General features: G+C 36.6%; 1 protein-coding gene and 1 non-coding gene across 2 annotated transcripts in view; one reads left to right on the top strand and one right to left on the bottom strand.

Annotated features, from left to right (window-relative positions):
- The window catches only part of MAGI2 (membrane associated guanylate kinase, WW and PDZ domain containing 2), a 1516313-nt gene that overhangs the window by 1045053 nt on the left and 448930 nt on the right, over positions 1 to 22330 (bottom strand). The window lies entirely within an intron of this gene.
- Positions 20646 to 20751, top strand: LOC111552491. Its single transcript, XR_002734645.1, has one exon. It is a non-coding gene; the product is annotated as a U6 spliceosomal RNA (small nuclear RNA).

The following is a 22330-nucleotide window of genomic DNA, read 5'->3' as shown; positions in this document are numbered from 1 at the left end:
AAAAGTATGAAAAGATTTTTAAGTTACTGAAAGTTGCTCTAGATTTAGTTAAGTAGGATGGTATAAAAAGTTAAAGAAGAAAAACCTACACAAATAATGATTTTACTCCCTTTATGCAATAAATAAAAGTAATTTCTTTATTTTGTAGTATACGTACAAATGTTTTTAACAAGAGACAAGGTTTGAAAGAAGGTAGGTTTTTTTTTTTTTTTTTTTTTTTTTCCTTTTTTCAATACAAACAGTTTTGAGACTGCCCTTAAAATCTAATAAAAAATAAACTGGGCTATAGTTAAAAAACCAATAATGTAGATCTATCAAATACTAACTTGATATTTAAAGATAACTTGTTAACTTAAAAAGATTTATCTTAAAACCTTTCCTATTGCCGTACTGGAAAGAATTAATTATAAATCAAAATACCAGTAAAAATATAAGTAAGAATTCCTGAAACTCTTATTATTTCAATCAAATATACTAGGGCAATCGAGCCAAGACAAACAATTAAAGATAGAGGAAACTGGAAATCTGCAATAATCATAAAATTATATTCTCTTCAAATCCTTTTGAATCTCAGAATTAGAATTCATAAATCTATTTGCCCTACCATGATCACACAAGCTAGCATTATGTGTGCATATATGCAAAACAAAGAGCTTTGACACAAACAGTAGCTAATAGACTCACATATTGTAACATTTCTAAAGTTTTCAAAATCCATCATTTCAGTTGCCTCCTAATCTGCAGGTATAGTCTCAATAAGATGCCATTTTTAACTGCAAGATATCATTTTCAACTGAATTAACTGTCAAAATTCTTACCCTCCAGATGATGTTTCTTTCATATTTGAGCAAATGGTCTCTTAATCTATTTTTCCACCCAATATAATATGATAGTGGAAATCAAATGACATGGAAGGAAAACATTTTTTGTTGGGTGTATATAAATATTACATCCGGAATGATTGAACATATAATTTTCCAAATTCAAATCCATTTTCTCAGCCAAAGAAGTAGAGCAGTCAGAAATAAAAGTCATTTGAAACTGCCATTACCCAATTGCAACAATTACCCATTATTTACATCTCAAATGCCCCGTGTTTCCACGTGTCTTGGACTTGCTGGCACCACACTGAAGTAGCTAATAGTTTAGAAATCCTGAAATTCTCTTTTTCTTCTTTATTATTTTTTTTTTTTCCAGTCAGCAATACTCACTTACCCTTGCTAATTTATTGCACCTACTGAGTAAGCATCATGCCCGCGACTGTTCTCAGCTGTCATTTCTGCCGGATTCTAAATGGGAATTCTAAAGATTCTAAGGCTACATCCTTTGGCAAATGCACCCCCTCTTCCTTCTCCTTTTCTTTCAATCTAATATGTGAGATATACCAAGTTATGAGATGCTTTCTGGCATCCTAAGAAAATGCCAACTATAGAACAACAGATGTAGTCTCTTTATTAAGGTAAGCCAGAATCAGTCACCTAATGTAATGTGGATAAGTTCGCATTTTGTAGTTCAGGATGATTCTTATCCCTAAAAATATATCAACAGTTTAAACCTTTCTTTTCCTTCACTACAGATACACTGAATTACATTTCTTGAAAGTTAACTATCTAAGAAAACAACAAAAAAGTCTATTTATTCATTTCAACGACTGTATCTTTTTTTTAATAGAAGGACCTGTCAAAACTTTTAAGAATCAATATAAAATTTCCTTCACTAATTAAAATAAGTTGTCATAAATTATAACAAAATTTCACATACAATGCCCTTTGTTTTAGAAGGATTTCTCTTTCCTCCTATTTCCCAAATGCTTTATCATTCTTTACAACTTATCATAAGCATCTTTCAAGTGAGGCAATTTTATTAATCCAGTATTCTTACAGCAAATTCTACTAGTTGCCTACCCGATATTCTTTCCATTATTCTTTCCTTTTAAAAGAGCTCTGATTTAGTTTTGGGCAGAAACCTGCTGAGCCTCAGGACATGGATCACAGTGGTCTGGAAAGTCATTCAATCATTCACCACTTTCTTAACTGCCTTTGCAGTTTCTAGTAGCTATGTTCTGGCCATTGACACCTAGCCCAGAAGGAAATGGACATAATATCTGAGATGTAGCAGCCATAGTCTGACCATGAAGTGAAGTGACAAGCACACGGAAAAACTCACCATGCTCAGGATACTGGAGTAGAGGTTAGAAACAGCCTGCAACCCTAATGGCTTTACTAAACAGCTAAAAACAATGTCAATAACTACTATCTTAAGATTTCTTGTTATATAGAGAAAAAGTAAACACTCATTAAAAAAACTGTTATGGTTGAGTATTCTTTTAAAACTAATATAGTTGAACAACTGTACATGATCCTAAAACACACATATATATACAGACATATATAAATGTTATACACATATGTATATATACACATATATTTTTGTGTATGAATATATACACATATGCACGTGTATAATACGTGTGTATATGCACAGTATGTGTGTATATATGATGTATAACACATGTATGTATAGGTACAGTATGTGTGTATACACATGTGTCATATGTTTGTGTGATATGTAGATACATATATAATGTATACACATACACATACATAGGTATAAAGGCATATTTATCCTTAATTAGAAATTTCAATTAGAGAGGAATTAAACAACAGACATTGGGCAATGATGTCCTGAAAAAGTAGAGTCTGAGGCTCAAGATGATCTGATTTCAGATTTATAAGTTAGCCTTTTAAAGCAAGCTAAAAAATACAGAGTTCCAAAAAGTATGCAATAAATGTTTATTGTTAAAATAAATAAGTAATTTGCTATCTTATTTTCCATAGTTATAAATTTTTTATTTTACTTTCAGTGTTTGTAGAGTTTCTCCTCTATCATTTGTTAATGATTCCTAGATTTGGTAGTTCATAGGACGCACACATCAATCATTTTCTTGAGGAGAGCACTGTCAGCATTAATGTCTCATTGCATGTTTTAGCCATTTGTACCTTTTCCTTCAAAAAAATCAATGGCTCTTACTTGCTATTATATTTGAATAGCTATTGACTTAACTTTATTTAGTTATGTGAAAAAGTTTTTATTTCCTGTATTTAAAAAAATAAGACTGTAGACAAATATTAAATGCCTTCTCAAATGACAGTTTTAGTAAATGAGAGAGCTGGAAGGGATTTGAAGCCTACAATTCCAAAAACATGTACCTAATTTTCATGCTGTAGAAATGAAACTTCTTAGTACAAAGCAGTCAAATCCTTTCTCAACATGACCCCAATCAAGCTTTTGAACTTAACATCAAAATATAACTTAAGAATAGAGCTCAGTTCAAACTCTTCCTATTGCAAACGAGGAAAGTGAAGCTCACACAAACAGTATGGTGCTGGGTTTACAACAATGGTGGGGTGGGGAGTGAGGGAAGCACTAGGGAGCAACATCTATGGTCTATTTGAGGAGAAAACACCAAGTGCCAACATTCAAAACTGTTCTGCATTTCTAAGGTTTCCATCGTTTTCAGGAGTGCCCTCAGTAGAAATTGACTGCTTTGTCATTTCTATTACTTCAATACCTAGACTGAGGAAACAAAGGAAGAAGATGTTGCTTGGATTGGAGGGACATAATCTTCTTGGCATATTCCTTAAGGCAATTTGGTAGCCCCAGCCTTGTAGCAAATACCACTCTTTCAAAATTTGAGGGAGAAACATGCTGGCATCTATAATGTTTGTGCCATGGGGTCTGGTTGCTAGCAGTCCCATCTAGCAAAGTAGTGCCATCCCTCACTCAGACATGACCATCAGCTCAACTTTCCCCTTGCCTTGAATCTACTGCTTCTGGAATGAACATATATCTTATAAACTTTTATCAGTGTAAACTGGAGAAAGCAGTTCACTAACTGGGATAGTAGGGGTTAAGTAGAGAGGGGAAAGGTGGGCATGACCACCAGGGTTTGGCTCATTTTGATGTCACCTATTCATCCTGTGCTTCAGTTAAAGCAGGCTACTCTAATGTTCTAATCATCTTGTTTATTTTTGTTTGTTATTCAATCACACTCCACAAAATACTGTGGTGAATATTTAATTTTAGTTTGTGCTTTACTTTTTGCATTCAACTTTGTTCTTTATCTTGTACTACATTCTTTTGGTAGAAGCACCTTTTTCTTTTCTTTTCTTTTCTTTCTCGTTCTCTTTCTTTTATTGAGTAACTATATCATTCAGTACATGTGGTGGGTCCTTGTGCTGAGCTACTCTGCCCTTACTTAGTCAATCAAAATGATTCTTCCAGGAAATGGCTATAGAAGTAGAGTGTCCAAAGAATGTGAATGCAGCTGCATTCATCTTGAAAGTGACACTCTGAAGAAATTACCCATAATTTCTCCCTCTTGGACATGTAGAATTATCCTGTTCTTGTATTTTTCTGGCCAGCTTCTCCAACTTTCCTTTTGTTGTTTGCAACTAATAAAACTTTATGGATAAGAATGCCTTCCCTTTGCTATCATCCATGGAATTTCTATCCAACCTTTAGCTTAAAATTATTCTGTAGTTGGCCTTCCTATGATCTTTGAGCCAGAAGTCTTCTCTCTGCTCTGAACTTCCGAATCTTGCTCATTTCTCTTTAGTACTTTGCACATTATAACAGGCCAAACAGTAACTTGTGGACCTGTTTTCTATTTTCTATTATGTTATAAGCTCCCCAGCAGAGAGTGTTTCCTACGCATTTTATATCTTCTCCCCTCTTATATCTTCTCCCACGTCTAAAGCAATGTCTTTTTGACACACAAGGCCATGAAATGTATACTAAATAAATAAATCACAAATTCTGTAGTAGAAAGAACACTAGGTTTTCAATCAGGAAACCGAGTGTTAATTACCACCCCAACACTTATTCATTAAGTGGTCTTGTACAAATCATTTCTGGATCTCATTTTTTTCTCATCTATAAAAAGAGGTTGACTTAGTCACTTAAAGCTGCTATAACAAAATACCATAGATTAGGTGGCTTCAACAACTAATCTTTGTTTCTCACATTTTTGGAGGCAGAAAGTTCAAGATTAAACCAACAGATCTGGTGCCCGGTAAGGGTACTCTTCCTGGTTTGGAAATGGCCATCTTTTCATTGTATCCACACATGGCCAAAAGGAAAACAATGTTTCTTTTTATAAGGGTACGAATCCCATTCATAGGGGTCCCACCCTCACAATTTAATTACCTCCCAAATACCCCCACCTCCTAATATAATCACCATGGGGTTAAGATTTCAATGTTTTGGACAAACATTCAGTCCATAACAATGGGTGTAGGATCAAATAACATCTCCTCTAGGTCTGAATTTTATGTCTCCCTATAAAATATTTATTAAGAACATCTTTTAATTTGGGATTTCTTTTGGTAACCAGACAACCAAATTATTTTACTATTTATTTATAGTTTACAAATTAGCTATACTCCATAAGAAATAAAACTATGAATAATCTCCTTTTGATATTGTTTTCTAGTTCTGCAATTATCCAGGAATCTTACATCATCAGTAGACAACTGACTTCAGATCTTATCTTCAACAAATAAGTAGGAACATAGATAAGCAAAGCAGTCTGTGAGGAATTAGAAGAGAAGGAAATCTATCCATATGCTTTAAGATATTTTCATGAGTAACTGAAAATGTACCTTATGTTAATTTATTGGATGGTGGATAAGTTGAGGAATAGACAGGAAAGTATTATAGGGCTATGTTGTTAAGTTCCTTTTTCAAAAATAGTTTCTGCTTGGCTCATCTCAAAAATGAAGAAATAAATCACAAGAAAGTTGATTGATTCTGCTAAGAGCCACAGACACAAAACAGGTGACAGACATATCTAATCTAGCCTGCCAGAATAGGCTCTGCTCCCTTTTTAGGTAGAAAATTGTGTCTTTGATTTCTGATGATCTAGAGGCCTATCTCATTTTCAAGTGGCCAGAGTACTACACAAAATCACTGCATGCATTTGATCTAGACTAGACAGTCTATAAATTATGAGGCAGTAAAATTCTCCTTCCCCTAATAATTCCCAATTTGCCTATTTTGAATAGGAATACACATACAAAAGCCAAAAAACTCATTGAAGATGCCCTGGTTTGTTAGTTTTTCCATAGCTGAAAATTTTTACCTATATGACAATTTCTATCCCTTCAAATTTTATTAATAATATTAGAGAGTATAGACAATCTTTTTAATTATACTTTAGTATCTGTGCTGTTTCTTCAAAATCTTCATGGTATTGCATATTTTGTATAAGAAATGGAATAGTAAGAAAGACAACAAAATATATTAAACATTTGCAGGTCATTAGAAGATGTAAAACTGGAGAGAATAATTGCTATTTCAGAGAAAATGACAGAGATAAATGTAAATGGTTTATAATATTCACCAGCTCTATTGAAAATAGCTTTTTTATTATTTCCTTTCCCCTACCATTGTACAGATGGAATATTATTATTGAGTTTCATTTTTCATTGTTAGCCTTGGTCTCAAACTAAATGTTAGGGTTGTTCCTATAGTTAATGATATTTCTTCCCATTGAGAAGAGAAAATGAGTTCTCAGTATATGTCAGGCATCATGGTAGGTACCTGAAATTTTATCATCTGAAAATATGAACGATGAGTCCAAAGTTGAAACAATCTCAAGTGTATCAAAATTTTTAATAATGTACCAAGATGGCTAATTCAGTCTAATAACAGGGTATATCCTATTAGTTTCTTTGATTATCTAACTCTTGCAAATTAGATGTTCTTTATACAATGCAGGAAGTCACAACAAATTCAGCATAATGAAAGGAAAAATATATATGGAAAAGAGGGACATAATAATCTAACCTAAATTCAATCCATTTTTTCAAAACCAGAGATATACCACTCAAAGTGAAAAGTGAAAAGCAATCTATTAGGATAGTTATGAATGAATTTAAAATTATTGAAGATTCACAAACCTCATAGGTATAAGGCTTCTACAAAAACATTTACTAAGATTATTAAAGTGAAGAAAAGCCACTATTGTCCAAAATATCTACATAATTTAGCAGGCAAAATTTTTCCTTCTTAGGGTCTCAGTTTATTGCGTCTTTAACTTTACTCCAAGTTTCAGTATAAAAATTTTAAAATGTAATGATAAAAATTCACAATTGATTTGTTCTTGATAAGTTCAATTTAAGAATGCATCCACATTGATAAAAAAGCAAAAGAACATGCTCATACTTTTGTATGCTTGAAATATCTTCATTCATAAAACTAAAAGTGAACATGTAAATGATATTTAAACAATGAATATTTAAACTTGTTTCATTTTTTTATTAGGAAGCTGTATCCCCAAGTCAACTGAAAAACATTTGACATTATTTTGTGTTTTGAGAATTATAAAGCCAGGTCAGGCCAGGCATATGGTGGCTCATGCTTGTAATCCCAGAACTTTGGGAGGCTGAGGCAGGAGGATCACTTGAGGAAAGGAGTTCCAGGTCAGCCTGGGCAACATAATGAGACCCCATCTCTATAAAAATGAAAAATTAAAATAAATTCTTAAAAGCCAGGTCAGTCCTCTAATTTTTTTTTTCTAACCTGCTGAAACTTAAAAACTCTCCAATGCTCTGGTACAATACATGGTTCACTCCAAATGACTTTATCCTTAAAAGTATCATGATACAGAACACCTTGCCCAAATCAACAAAAAAGAAACTCCAGTTTTAGTTTTGATTGAATGACTACGCAAAGAAATTCCCTTGCAAATCTCATTCCAAACAACAGACTAACATAGCCTCCATAGTCTGAGTTGTGATGGATCAGTACTAATTAAGTTATAACAATTATAGGCTCATGATTCCAACTGCTACAAGACTGACTTCAAATGAGGAATGTGTCCTAAAGGTTTATTTTGGAATGCAGAATGGTTTTTTACTGCAGAAAAATATTGTATGTTATAATTACGTCCTTGGCCCACCTATAAATCTTTTCATTCGTTAGGCACCTGAAGTGCACAATTTATGGTATGTTGGAAACACATTGTTGTTATACATGTACAGCATCCCCATGAGAGATGGGGACATTGGGAAGACTGGCATACTCCTAGCAGATCCTCAGAGGGAAGATCCATTGAAAATGGAGAGAGGGAAGACACAGATACTGGGTCAAAGGGGCAGGAAGCAGGGAACCCTGCACAGGGAGTTATTTCTAGCCCCAGTGACTTCTGGGGAAGGGGCGGGGGTTGAGCAGGCAAGGAGCAAACTATTCTCCCCAGGGGTCCCTGGAATTCTGCCAGCAGGAGACTACATGACCCCCATGAACAACTGAACTGGCAGAGAGAGTTGTTTATAGAGGTAGTATGGGCAGAACTCCAGCCAGTGTGGAACCCAGAGGGTTTGGTGTGGGAGCATCTGGAGTGGAGCACTACCAGCGATGCCCATCCTCCAGGGCTGCCTTGCACCCATAGGAAACTTAAGGCTTAAGAAAACTGTTGGACCTGAACATTGCAGGGTGGTCTTACTGATGACACTGGGACAATCCAACCGGAGCACCTTTGGTCTGCAGGCCTCTCCTGTGACCCCAGCTAGGCCTGATTCCAGTACAGCCTCAGAAGCCCAGGTTGTGGTGGCATCCTGGTGGCATGCATCATAGTTCCTCCACTGACAGACTGTACTTGACCAGTAGACAGCTCCAGTAGAGTGCCCCAATAGAGTGTCCCCGCAGACATGCACCTGTCCACCTATGCCCTTCTGTTACCACAGTCTCCCCTGAGTTGCTTTGCTGGCACGCACTTGTCCACAACCATCCCCCCACATTGCTTTGCTGAGGCATGTAAGCTTGGGTAGACCTTGCCTTCCTTTCCTGCCAGATGTGTGTGCAGCATGCTGTGACACAGCTGCCAGTGTGAGTGAACCCCAACTCTCCAACACCCCCCAACAGTGCTGCCGTTGCTGTTGGAGCATTGGCTAGCATGGAAACTGGAGACTGTCAGCTCCACATCCACCCACACCCCACCCCTATGCCAACATTGCGACTGGTGCGAAACTACAGAAGTAGACCAACTGATCTGCCCCCAACCCCAGCAGCAGCTGCTATCTACATTAATGCTTGAACACAGGACACACAGTCCCATGCCTGCCAGTGCCACATGCCTGTGCTAACATTTTTGCCCATGAAAATGCATGCACAGACACTGGTGAGGCCCTGTGCATCTCCACACAGTGGTGCCCTGCCAACACTGCAAGTGTCCGAACAAAGGCCAGCACATCTGTACCCATCAATACTCAGCCATGCAACCTGCAGCATTGCCGCTGCTGCTGGCATATACAAATGAGGACCAATCCTGCTGCCACTGCCCTACGAAGCGCTGAGGCTGGAACCACCCATCAGAGAGTTCTAACCAGCTGTCTGGAAACAATTCAGGCCCCTCCAGTGAGTTAGGTTCCTAACATTCAGGGGCTACAGAATAAAGCTGGGGTCCATACTGGCTCCCTAGAGTTAGAGCACACAGTTCAGGAGTTATGAGTTGAGACTTGGCCCCCTAAAATCCTTCAAAAATGAAACCAGTCAACTGAACCCACCTTATGCCATAATCAACTCCCCAAGGACATCAAATAGGATAGAAGAAAAAAAATCCAAAGGTCAGCAACTTCAAAGACTGAAGCAACATCAGCCCACAAAGATGAGAAGAACCAGCACAAGAACTCTGGCAACTCAAAAGGCCAAAGTGGCTTCTTACCTCCAAATGACTACAGTGGTTTCCCAGCAACAGTTCCTAACCAGGCTAAGATGGCTGAAATGGTAGAAGTAAAATTCAGAATATAGACAGGAATGAAGATTACTGACATACAGGAGAAAGTCAAAACCCAATTCAAGTAATCTAAAGTTTACAATAAAACAATACAGGAACTGATAGACAAAATGGCCATTATATGAACAAACTGATCTGATAGAGCTTAAAAACATGGTAGAAGAATTTCATAATGCAATTGCAAGTATTAACAACAGGATTGACCAAGCTGAGGAAAAAAAATTTCACAGCTTCAAGGCTGGCTCTCCAAAATGACTCAGTCAAAGAAAAATAAAAATAAAAAAACCGCAAGGAGAATAAATAAAACCTTTGAGAAAGATGGGATTCTGGAAAGAGACCCAGTCCATGACTCATTGGCATGCCTGAGAGACAGGGTGAGAGATCAAGCAACTTGGAAAATATATTTCAGAATATTGTTCATGAAAATTTACCCAACTTTGCTAGAGAGGTCAACATTAAAATTCAGAAAATTTAGAGAACCCCTGCAAAATACTACACAAGATTCTCTAAGGTCATAATGAAAAAATGTTAAAGGCAGCTAGAAAGAAGGGTCAGCTAACCTACAAAGAGAACCCCATCAGACTAATAGTAGTCCTGTCATCAGAAACCCTACAAGCAAAAGAGATTGGGGGCATTCAGCATTCTTAAAGAAAATATTTTTCAACCACGAATTTCATATATGGTCTAACTAAGCTTTCTAAGTGAAGGAGAAATAAAATCCTTTTCAGACAAGCAAATGCTGAGGGAATTCATTACTATCAGAACTGCCTTACGAGAGATGCTGAAGGGAGTGCTAGATATGAAAAGGACTGACTGTTACCAACCACTACAAAAGCACATTTAAGTACATAGACTAGTGACACTATAAAGCAACCACACGAACAACTCTGCATAATTATGAGCTAACAACCTGATAACAGGATCAAATCCACACATATCAACACTAATCTTGAATGTAAATAGGCTAAATGCCCCAATTAAAAGGCACAGAGTGGCAAGTTGAATAAGGAAGCAAAACCCAACAGTATGCTGTCATCAAAAGACCCGTCTCACATGCCGTGGCAGCCATAGGTCCAAAGAAAAGTGATGGAGAAAAATCTACCAAGCAAACAACACACAGAAAAAAAGCAGAGGTTGTTATTCTAATTTCAGACAAAACAGACTTTAAACTAACAAACATAAAAAAGACAAAGAAGGGCATTACATAAAGGTAAAGGGCTCAATTCAAAAGAAGACCTAACTATCCTAAGTATATACACACACAGCACAGGAGCAGCCAGATATATAAAGCAAGTTTTTAGAGACCTACAAAGAGACATAGATAACCACAAAATAATAATGAAAGACTTTAACACTCCACTGAGAGTATTAGACAGATCATTGAGGCATAAAGCTAACAAAGATATTCAGGACCTTAACTGAAAACTTGAAGAAATGGACCTAATAGACAGCTAGAACTCTCCACCCCAAAACAACAGAATGTACATTCTCCTCATCTGCACATGACACATACTTTAAAGATGACCAAACAGTTGGGCATAAAACAACACTCAGCAAACGCAAAAAACCCAAAATTATACCACACTTTTAGACCATGATATGGTTTGGCTTTGTGTCCCCACTGAAATCTCACCTTGAATTGTAACAATCTCCATGTGTCAATTCCCACGTGGGTGGAGATAACTGAATCATGGGTGCAGTTTCCCCCATGCTGTTCTTGTGATACTGAGTGAACTCTCATGAAATCTAATGGTTTTATAAGAGGTTTCCCCATTTGTTCAGCACTCATTCTCTATCCTGCTGCCCTGTGAAGAGGTGCCTTCCACCATGATTGTAAGTTTCATGAGGTCTCCCCAGCCATGTGGAACTGTGAGTCGACTAAACCTCTTTTCTTTATAAATGACCCAATCTAGGGTATTTCTTTCTTTCTTTTTTTTTTTTTTCTTTTTTTTTGAGATGGAGTCTTGCTCTGTCACCCAGGCTGGAGTGCAGTGGTGATCTCAGCTCGCTGCCCATTTCTGCCTCCTGGGTTCAAACAATTCTCCTGCCTCAGCCTCCCAAGTAGCTGGGACTATAGGCATGCACTACTATGCCCAGCTAATTTTTGTATTTTTAGTAGAAATGGGGTTTCAGCATGTTGGCCAGGCTTGTCTCAAACTCCTGACCTCAGTTGATCCACCTACCTTGTCCTCCCAAAGTGCTGGGATTATAGGCATGAGCCACAGAGACTGACCTAGTATTGGGTATTTCTTTATAGCAGCATGAGAACAGAATAATGTAATAAAATTGGTACCAGGAGTGGGGTGCTGCTGTAAAGATACCCAAAAATTTGTAAACAACTTTGGAACTGGGTAACAGGCAAAGGTTGGAACAGTTTGAAGAGCTCAGAAGAAGACATAAACATGTGGGAAAGTTTGTAACTTCCTAAAGACTTGTTGAATGACTTTGACCAAAATACTAATAGTCATATGGATAATGAAGTCCAGGCTGAGGTAGTCTCAGATGGAGAGGAGGAACTTGTTGGGAACAGGAATAAAGGTGATTTTTGCTATGCTCTGACAAAGAGATTGGAGGCATTTTGTTCCTGCCTTAGAGATGTGTGGATCTTTGAACTTGAGAGAGATGATTTAGGGTATCTGGTGAAAGAAATTTCTAAGCAGCAAAGCATTCAACATGTGACTTTGGTGCTTTTAAAAGCACTCAGTTTTATGTATTCACAAAAATATGTTTTGGAACTGAAAGTTATGTTTAAAATGGAAGCAGAGCATAAAAGTTTAGAACATTTGCAACCCCACAAAGTGATAGAAAAGAAAAACCCATTTTCTGAGGAGAAATTCAAGCCAGCTGCAGAAATTGGCTTAAGTAATGAGGAGACAAATGTTAATCACCAAGACAATGGGGAAAATGTCTCCAGGGCATGCCAGAGGTCTTCACAGCAGCCCCTTCCATCACAGGCTCAGAGGCCTAGGAGGGAAAATGGTTTCATTGGCTGGTCCCAAGATCTTGCTGCTTCGTGCAGTCTTGGGACATAGTGCCCTACATGCCAGCTGCTTCAACTCCAGCTATGGCTGAAAGAAGCAAAGGTACAGTTTGGGCCATTGCTTCACAGGGTGCATGCTCCAAGCCTTGTCAGCATACAGGCGGTGTCAGGCCTGCAGGGGCACAGAAGTCAAGAACTGAGGTTGGAGAACCTCTACTTAGATTTCAGGAGATGTATGGAAACACCTGGATGTCCAGGCAGAAGTCTGCTGCATGGGTGAAGCCTTCATGGAGAACTTCTGCTGGGGCAGTGCAGAAGGGAAATATGGGGTTGGAGCCCCCACACAGAGTCTCCACTGGGGCACTGCCTAGTGGAGCTATGAAAAGAGGGTCACCATCCTTCAGACCCTAGAAAGGTTGATCCACACAGATTTCACCATGTGTCTGTAAAAGCCACTCAACACCAGCCTGTGAAAGCAGCTGGGAGGGGGCCTGTACCTTGAAAAGTCACAGGGGTGGAGCTGCCAAAGGCCATGTGAGCCCACCTCTTGCATCAGTGTGACCTGAATGTGAGACATGGAGTTGAAGGAGATTATTTTATAACTTTAAGGTTTAATGACTGCCCTATTGGATTTCGAACTTGCATGGGGCCAGTAACCCCTTTGTTTAGGCCAATTTATCCTATTTGAAATGGGTATATTTACCAAATGACTATATCCCCATTGTATCTGGGAAGTAACTAACTTGCTTTTGCTTTTACAGGCTTGTAGGTGAAAGGGACTTGTCTTGCTTCAAATGAAACTTTGGACTTGAACTTTTGGGTTAATGCTGGAATGAGTTAAGACTTTGGGAGACTGTTGGAAGGGCATAATTGTGTTTTGAAATGTGAAGACCTGAGATTTGGGAGGGGCCAGGAATGGAAAGATATGGCTGCCTCTGTGTCCCCACCCAAATCTTATCTTTAATTGTAACAATCCCCGTATGTCAAGGGTGGGACCAGGTGGAGATAATTGAATCATGGGAGCACTTTCCCCTATGCTGTTTTTGTGATAGTGAGTGAATTCTCTCAAGATCTGATGGCTTTATAAGGGGTTCCCCCATTTGCTCAGCAATCATTCTCTATCCTGCCACCCTGTGAAGAGGTGCCCTCCACCATGATTATAAGTTTCCTGAGGCCTCTGCAGCCATGTGGAACTTTGAGTCAATTAAACCTCTTTTCTTTATAAATTACACAGTCTCTTTTATTTCTTCATAGCAGCATGAAAATGAACTAATACAGACCAAAATGCAGTAAAAATAGAAATTAATGCTAAGAAAATCACTTGAAATAATACAATTAAATGGCCATTAAACAACTTACTCCTGAATGACTTCTGAGTAAATAATAAAATTAAGTCAGAAATCAAGAAATTATTTGTAACTAATGACAAAAAAGGATACCACATACCAGAATCTCTGAGATACATCCAAAGCAGTGATAAGAGGCGAGTTTAAAGTGCTAAACACCCACACAAAATAGTTAGAAAGATTTGAAATTAACCACCCAACATCATATCTAGAGGAACTAGAGAAATAAGAGGAAATGAAATCCAAAGCTAGCAGGAGACAAGAAATAACCAAAATCAGAACTGAAATGAAGGCAATTGAAACACAAAAACCCTACAAAACACAAACCTTCTTTGAAAGAATTAATAAGACAAATAGACTGCTAGCTAGACTAGTAAGTTTAAAAATACACGAGATCCAAAAAAAAAAAAAAAACACATTCAGAAATGACAAAGGGGACATTACCACTGACCGCACAGAAATACAAACCCCTTAAAGAAACACCTCTATGCAAACAAACTAGAAACCTAGAAAATGTTAATAAATTTCTGAAAATATATACCATCCCAATATTTAACCAAGAAGAGATTGAATACCTGAACAGACCAATAATAAATTCTGAAATGGAATCAGTCATAAAAAAAAAAAAAGCCTATGTAACAGAACAAGCTCAGGACCAGACAGGTTCACCAGCAAATTCTACCAGATGTTTAAAGAAGAGCTGGTATTATTCTTAAAAAATGAGGAGAAAACATTCCTCCCTAACTCATTCCATTAGGGCAGCATCATTCTGACACAAAAACTTAGCAGAGACACAACAAAAAAATAAATCTTCAGGCTAATATCATTTATGAACAGAGATGTAAAATTCCTCAACAAAACACTAACAAACCAAATCCAGCAGTACATCAAAAAGTGAATCCACCATGATCAAGTAGGCTTCATCCCTAGGATGCAAGTTTTGTTTAAAATATACAAATCAGTAAGTGTAATTCATCACATAAACAGAACTAAAGACAAAAAACAACATGATTATCTCAATAAATACAGAAAAGGCATTAAATAATATTCAACATCCCTTCATTTAATAACTCTCTACAAACTAGGCATTGTAGGAACATACTTCAAAACAATAAAAGCCATCTATGACAAACTCAGAGCCAACATCATACTGAATGGCCAAAAGCGGGAAGAATTCCCCTTGGAAACTGGAAGAAGAAAAGGATGTCCTCTCTCACCACTCCTATTCAGCATAGTGCCAAAAGTCCTAGCCAGAGAAAACTGGTAAGAGAAAGAAATAAAAGACATTCAAATAGAAAGAGAGGAAACCAAACTATCCTTGTTTGCTGATGATGTGATTCTATACCTCAAAACCCTCAAAGTATGTGCTCAAATGCTCTTTGATCTGATACACAATTTCAACAAAGCTTCCGGATATACAATCAATGTACAAAAATCAGTAGCATTCGTATACACCAACAACATCCAAGCTGAGAGCCAAATTGAGACTTCAGTTCCACTCACAATAGCAACAGAAAGAATAAAATACCTAGGAATACAGTTAACCAAAGTGGTGAAATACTTCTTCAATGAGAATTACAAAACACTGCTCAAATAAATCAGAGGTGATTCAAACAAATAGAAAAATATTCCATGCTTATGGACAGGAAGAATCAATATTGCAAAAATGGTCATACTGCCCAAAGCAATTTACATCCCTAATACTATTCCTATCAAATTACCAACGACATTCTTCACAGAATTAGAAAAAAAAAAATTAAATTCATATGGAACCAAAAAGGATCTCCAATAGCCAAGGCAATTGTAAGCAAAAGAACAAAGCTGGAGGCATCACATTTCCCAATTTCAGACTATACTACAAGGCTACATTAACCAAAACAGCATGGTAGTGATACAAAAACAGACATAGAGACCAATGGAACAGAAAAGAGAGACTATGAATAATTCCCCACACCTACAATCATCTGATCTTTGAGAATATCCACAAAAACAAACAATGGGGAAAGTATCCCTTTTCAATAAGTGGTGCTGGGTTAACTGTTTTGCCCTATGAAGAAGTTTGATACCGGACCCCTTCCTTACATCATCTACAAAAATTAACTCAAGATGGATTAAACACATAGGCCTAAAATCAAAACTATAAAAACCTTAAATGATAACCTAGGAAATACTATTCTAGACATAGAACCCAGCAAAGACTTCAAGACAAAGCCACCAATAGCAATTGCAACAAAACCAAGAATTGACAAATAGGACCTAATTAAACCAAAGAGTTTCTGCATAGCAAAACAAAACAAAACAAAACAAAACCAAAAACTATCAACAGAGTAAAGACACAACCTAAAGAATGGGAGAAAATATTTGTAAACGATACAACCAACAAAAGTCTAATATCCAGAGTCTGTAAGTAGCCCAAACAAATTTACAAGCATAAAAGCAACAAACCCACCAAAGAGTGGGCAAAGGACATGAACAAACAGTTTTCAAAAGAAGACATATATGTGGACAACAAGAACATGAAAAGAAAGCTCAATATCACTAATGATTACAGAAATGCAAATCGAACCACAATGAGATACTATCTCAAACTAGTCAGAATGGCTCTTCTTAAAAAGTTAAAAAAATAACATGCTGACGAGGTTGTGGAGAAAAGGGAACACTTACGCATTGCTGGTGGGAATGTAAACTAGTTAAACTATTGTGAAGGGCCATTTGGTGATTTTTCAAAGAACTTAAAATAGATCTACTATTTGACTCAGCAATCCCATTATTTGGTATATACCCAAAGAAATATAAACCGTTCTACCATAAAGAGACACACATGCATATGTTCATCACAGCACTATTCACAATAGCAAAGACATGGAATCAACCTAAATATCCATCAATGGTAGACTGGATAAAGAAAATGTGATACCTATATACCATGGAATACTATGCAGCCATAAAAACTGAGATCATATCCTTTGCAGCAACATGGATAGAGTGGGAGGCCATTATCCTAAATAAACTAACACAGGAACAGAAAACCAAATACTGCATTTTCCCATGTATAAGTGGAGGCTAAACATTGAGTATATAGACACAAAGAAGGGAACAACACACACTGGGGCCTACTTGAGGGTAGAAGTTGGGAGAAGGGTGAAGATCTAAAACTACTTATTGGGTGCTATGCTTATTACCTGGGTGATGAAATAATTTGTAAACCAAAGTCCCGTGACATGCAATTTACCTATACAGCAAGCCCCCACATGTACCCCTGAACCTAAAATAAGTTTTTTAAAAAGGAATAGAATGTGTATTTGTGTGCATGCATGCATGGGTACATATTTGTTAGTGAAGCAGATGGGGATGGGCAATAAGGAGGAATACAATAGCCATTGGGTATGTTTATGTAAAAAGAATTAGAACGTTGGTAGAGGAAGGATATGGGAAGATTTCTTTATCAGTCTTGTCCTAGGTTGTTATCACTCTCACCACTGAAAGACAAGGTCCTGATCTGACATAGAAAAATGAAAAGCAGAAATCAAGTTGGAGAGACTGAACCTATACCAATGTCAGAGATTTCAGTGGAAAAGAAAATGGTGGAAAGACCTACAAGTATTATAAACTGGAAAAGAAAGCTATTTATTCCTGTTGCCAAGTGGCTATGAGAGAAGTATATGAGTCAAGCAGGAAGTAGTAGTCAAGGACTATGACAGTGAATAATATTATAATTGACTTTTACTGAATTATAAAATAGCATCTTCCAATTAGTGTTTTAGGGACTACTTATACACTTACCAGGCATACTGCTATAGATTAGTGCATTCCTGAAGTCTATCAGTTAAAATTTCCTAAAAATTCACTTTTAGATATCTGAGGCTACATTGCCTCTAGAAATGCAAGGAAGACTGAACCAAATATGGGAAAAAAAATAAAGAATACAGAATTAATCAAATATATTCTCTATTGCCCCCATTCCCTGATTACATGCAAAGTTGTCCATAATTTTTAAACCTATTAAAGGATATTTGGAGGATGCAGTTTTAAACAACTTTGGCTCATCCATTCAATTATTTGCAAGGAAAACCTACTGAAAATATGTCTTTGATGTAACTTTCACTTTTACCGAAATATTACGATTTGTACTTAAGAACAATAACTTTTTATAAAAAATGTCACGTGAAAGCAAGAATGTGGACATACAACACATGGATTGGGGGAAAATATTTGCAAGCCATATATCTGATAAAGGGTTACTACGCAAAATTTATAAGGAACTCAAACAACTCAATAGCAAGATAACAAACAACTCAATTAAAAAATGGGCAAGAAGCCTGGTGTGGTGGCTCATGCCTGTAATCCAGAACTTTGGGAGGCTGAGGTGAGAGGATTGCCTGAGCTCAGCACTTCGAGAGCAGCCTGACCAACATGACGAAATCCCATCTCTACTAAAAATACAAAAAATTAACATGGTGTGGTGGTACACACCTGTAGTCCCAGCTATTCGGGGGCTGAGGCATGAGAATCACTTGAGCCCCCGGAGGCGGAGGTTGCAGTGAGCCAAGATTGTCAATCCAGCCTGGGAGAGAGAGCAAGACTGTCTCCGAAAAAAAAGAAAAAAGAAAAAAAAAAAAAAAAAAAAAAGGCAGGAAAGCTGAATAGACATTTCTCAAAAGAAGACAAACAAATGGCCAAAAGACATATTTAAAAAATGCTCCATTCACTAATCATTACAGAAATGCAAATTAAAACAATAATGATGTATCACTTCACATCTGTCAGGATGGCTATTACCAAGAAGACGAAAGATAAGTGTTGGTGTGAATGTGGTAAAAAGGGAATCTTTGTACATTGCTGGCAGAAATGTAAATTAGTACAGCTGTTATGAAAAACTATGGAGTTTCTAAAAAAATAGAATTACCATATGATCTAGCAACCTCATGTCTGGGTATTACTCAAAGATTTGAGATGAGATTGTCAAAGAGCCATCTATACTCCTCTGTTCATTGAAGCACCATTCACAATAGCCAATTCATGGAATCAACCTAAGTGTTCATCAACAGGTGAATGGATAAAGAAAATATTATATATATAAAAATTATATATTTAATATATAATATATTATATATAATATTACATATTTTATATACATAAATAAAATATATAAAAAATATAATATTATATATATATATATATAATCGAATATTACCCAGCCTTTAGAAAGAAGGAACTCCTGTCATCTGCAGCAACATGATGGGACTGGAGAACATTACGTTAAGTAGAATAAGCTAGGCACAGAAAGACAAGTGCTACATGTTTTTGCTTGTATGTGAAATCTAAAACAACTGAACTCATAGAAGCCAAGAGTAGAATGGTGGTTACAGAGGGTAGGGGGGTGTGGGAATGCAAAGATGATCAAAGAGTACAAAATCTCAGTGAAATAGAATTTTTTCTTTTAGATTTACTGCACAATATGGTGAATGTAGTTAACAACAGTGTATTGTACATTTCCAAATTGCTAAGAGAGTAAATTTCAAATGTTCCCAACCAAAAAGTAAGTATTTGAGATGATGGATATGATAATTAGCTTGATTTAATTATTCTATCTTGTATTAATAAATCATAGCATCATTTTGTAATCTATAAATGTATAGAATTATAAATTGTCAATACAGAAGAATATTTTAAAAAATCATATGACTACCCAAGAATAATTTTCAAAATCAAGAAAAATATTGGAGGCTACAAACTTCATTATAAATGAATTTTTATTGCCTTGGTGGCAAGGCAGAGAGGACAATAAGACAAATATTACACTAAATAATATATCTTTGGGGGGCCAAGGCGAGTGGATCACAAGGTCAAGAGATCAAGATCATCCTGGCCAACATGGTAACTCTACTAAAAATACAAAAATTAGCTGAGTGTGGTGAGTTCCAGCTACTCAACAGGCAGAGCAGGAGAATCGCTTGAACTCGGGAGGCAGAGGCTGCAGTGAACCAAAATCGCTCTACTGCACTCCAGCCTGGTGACAAAGCGAGACTCCATCTCTCTCTCTCTCTCTCTCTCTCTCTTTCTCTCTCTCTCTCTCTCTCTCTCTCTATATATATATATATATATATAGAGAGAGAGAGAGAGAGAGAGAGAGAGACACGTGCATATACATAGATACACACATGATGCCTAAACTCACACAACAGAGATGTAATGTTTACTCTGGTCTCTTGTTTTTGTGCCAAGCAATTCCTTAGCTGTGCTAGAAATTCTCAACTAGAGAGGGAAGAAGGATGGGCACAGAAAAGGGCATATCCCCAAAATATTATTATTACCTAGTTTATTTTGCAAGTGGCACATTAAACTCCTCATTCAAAGCCACCCCCACTGAGGAATATGTCACATCCTCCATGGGTACTGGGCCCAACGATAGACCTTGAACTCCTATTTCAAGTGTAGGTTCTAACCTTATATGCAAAAGGCTGAGGTTAATGTTTGAGGAAGTGAAGGTGAGGGAAGAAGCAACAATTTTGCCAATATTTCTGTGTTCACATAGGCAGCACACATAGAAAACTGGAATGATACAGCGAAGATGAGCATGGCCCCTGCACAAGGATGACCCACAAATTCATGAAGCATTCCTTTAAATAAAACAAGCAAACAATTTTGCCAAGATTTATAGCAGGGTGATTGAGAAAATGATGGTAACATTGACACAGATTAGATGTTGAGACAAGGACGTATTTTGTTTCACTTTGTTTTTAAGGGTGTGGCAACCTGACCGGCCACAGGGACATAGTTCTCTGTTTTTGTTTATTTGTTTGTTTGTTTTTGTTTGTTCCTTGGTTTTAACACATAGTGAATTTGGGACTGAAAATAAGAAAGCAGATGCAAACATGCTCAATGCATGTACATAGCAGGTGTTTAAGCAGACATTGGGTGGATGAATACAAAAGAAGGTAACAGAAGAGAGAATCTACCATATTAATGGGAATGGCATTATCATGGCATGTCCTTCTCAAATTATTGATTTTATCTTCCACTTAAAATCAGGAGATACTGTGAAAATTAGAACAGAAATCTCAGGATTCTTCTTCGGAATAGAGTTCCCAAAACTTCATTTTAGTATCATGCTTTTCAGTTCATACGACTTGGATTATTTATATACAACACTGAAGGACAATTTGTATGCAAATATTGTTGGCACAAGTCCATGATTAAATTGCAAAAGCTTGGAATGATATGGAACTTATCACTGATTACTTTCACAAGTGGCTCTCAGAAACAGAATCTCGGTAAATCACTACCATTCTTTTACATTTTATACATCTGAACAACTAGCACCTTATCAGCATGCTACGAGTTAGATATAGCAATCATGTTCTTCATGAGCATGATACAAATCTACCAAGAAGCTGCTACAAATTCATCCCTCACTCTTGTTATCATGTTTACAATTACTTTCCCTTTGCTGGTTTTACGTGGTTCATATCTCTGCTCATATATTACTCCTCACCCTATCTCCCACAACTCCATTCTCGTGATTCACCATTCTCATACTCTACTTGTTTACATGGCACTTACCACTATCTAAACTTATATATTTTCTTGTTTATTGCCATCATCCCCTACAATGAAAATTTTATAAGAGAGATGAGCCTGACACTTAGTAGTTATTCCATAGGTATTTGCTCAATGACAAATGAAATGGATGAAATACAAAGCATTTTTGGAGAGGCTATAAACCTCTCATATACAGAACAGTAACAGCATAACAGTAATAATATCATGTTATATCTCAAAATACCGAATTTTTCTATATTAAATGCTTAATAAGCTTCATGACATTTATATTGAGAGCTCAATCTGGACAACTATAAAGGGCAATTAGCAAGTATTCTAAATTATGCCAACTCTTTAGAGTTCTGCAACAATGACTAATTGTTGATATTTTGAGATAATTTTATGTATTGATTAAAGGTGTCTTTATAAACAAAAAGTGTTTACTGAATGTGGCTTCCTGATGTAAAGTGTGTATTTAGTTTCTCTTATTAATAATCAAAAATTGTCTATAATCAAAGCACATTTGTTTTATTAAAAAAGTTTAAGTATATGATGATTTATGACTTTACTGAGTTTTATTTCTGCTTTAAATGTTATATAATAATTGATTTAGATTTATCATCCAAATAATCATCTTATACAATCATCAAATAGAAAATAAGAATA

This window comes from Piliocolobus tephrosceles, chromosome 8 (assembly GCF_002776525.5).
Source record: "Piliocolobus tephrosceles isolate RC106 chromosome 8, ASM277652v3, whole genome shotgun sequence".
In the NCBI taxonomy this organism is placed as follows: domain Eukaryota; kingdom Metazoa; phylum Chordata; class Mammalia; order Primates; family Cercopithecidae; genus Piliocolobus; species Piliocolobus tephrosceles.
This window is presented reverse-complemented; position numbering and strand designations above follow the sequence as displayed.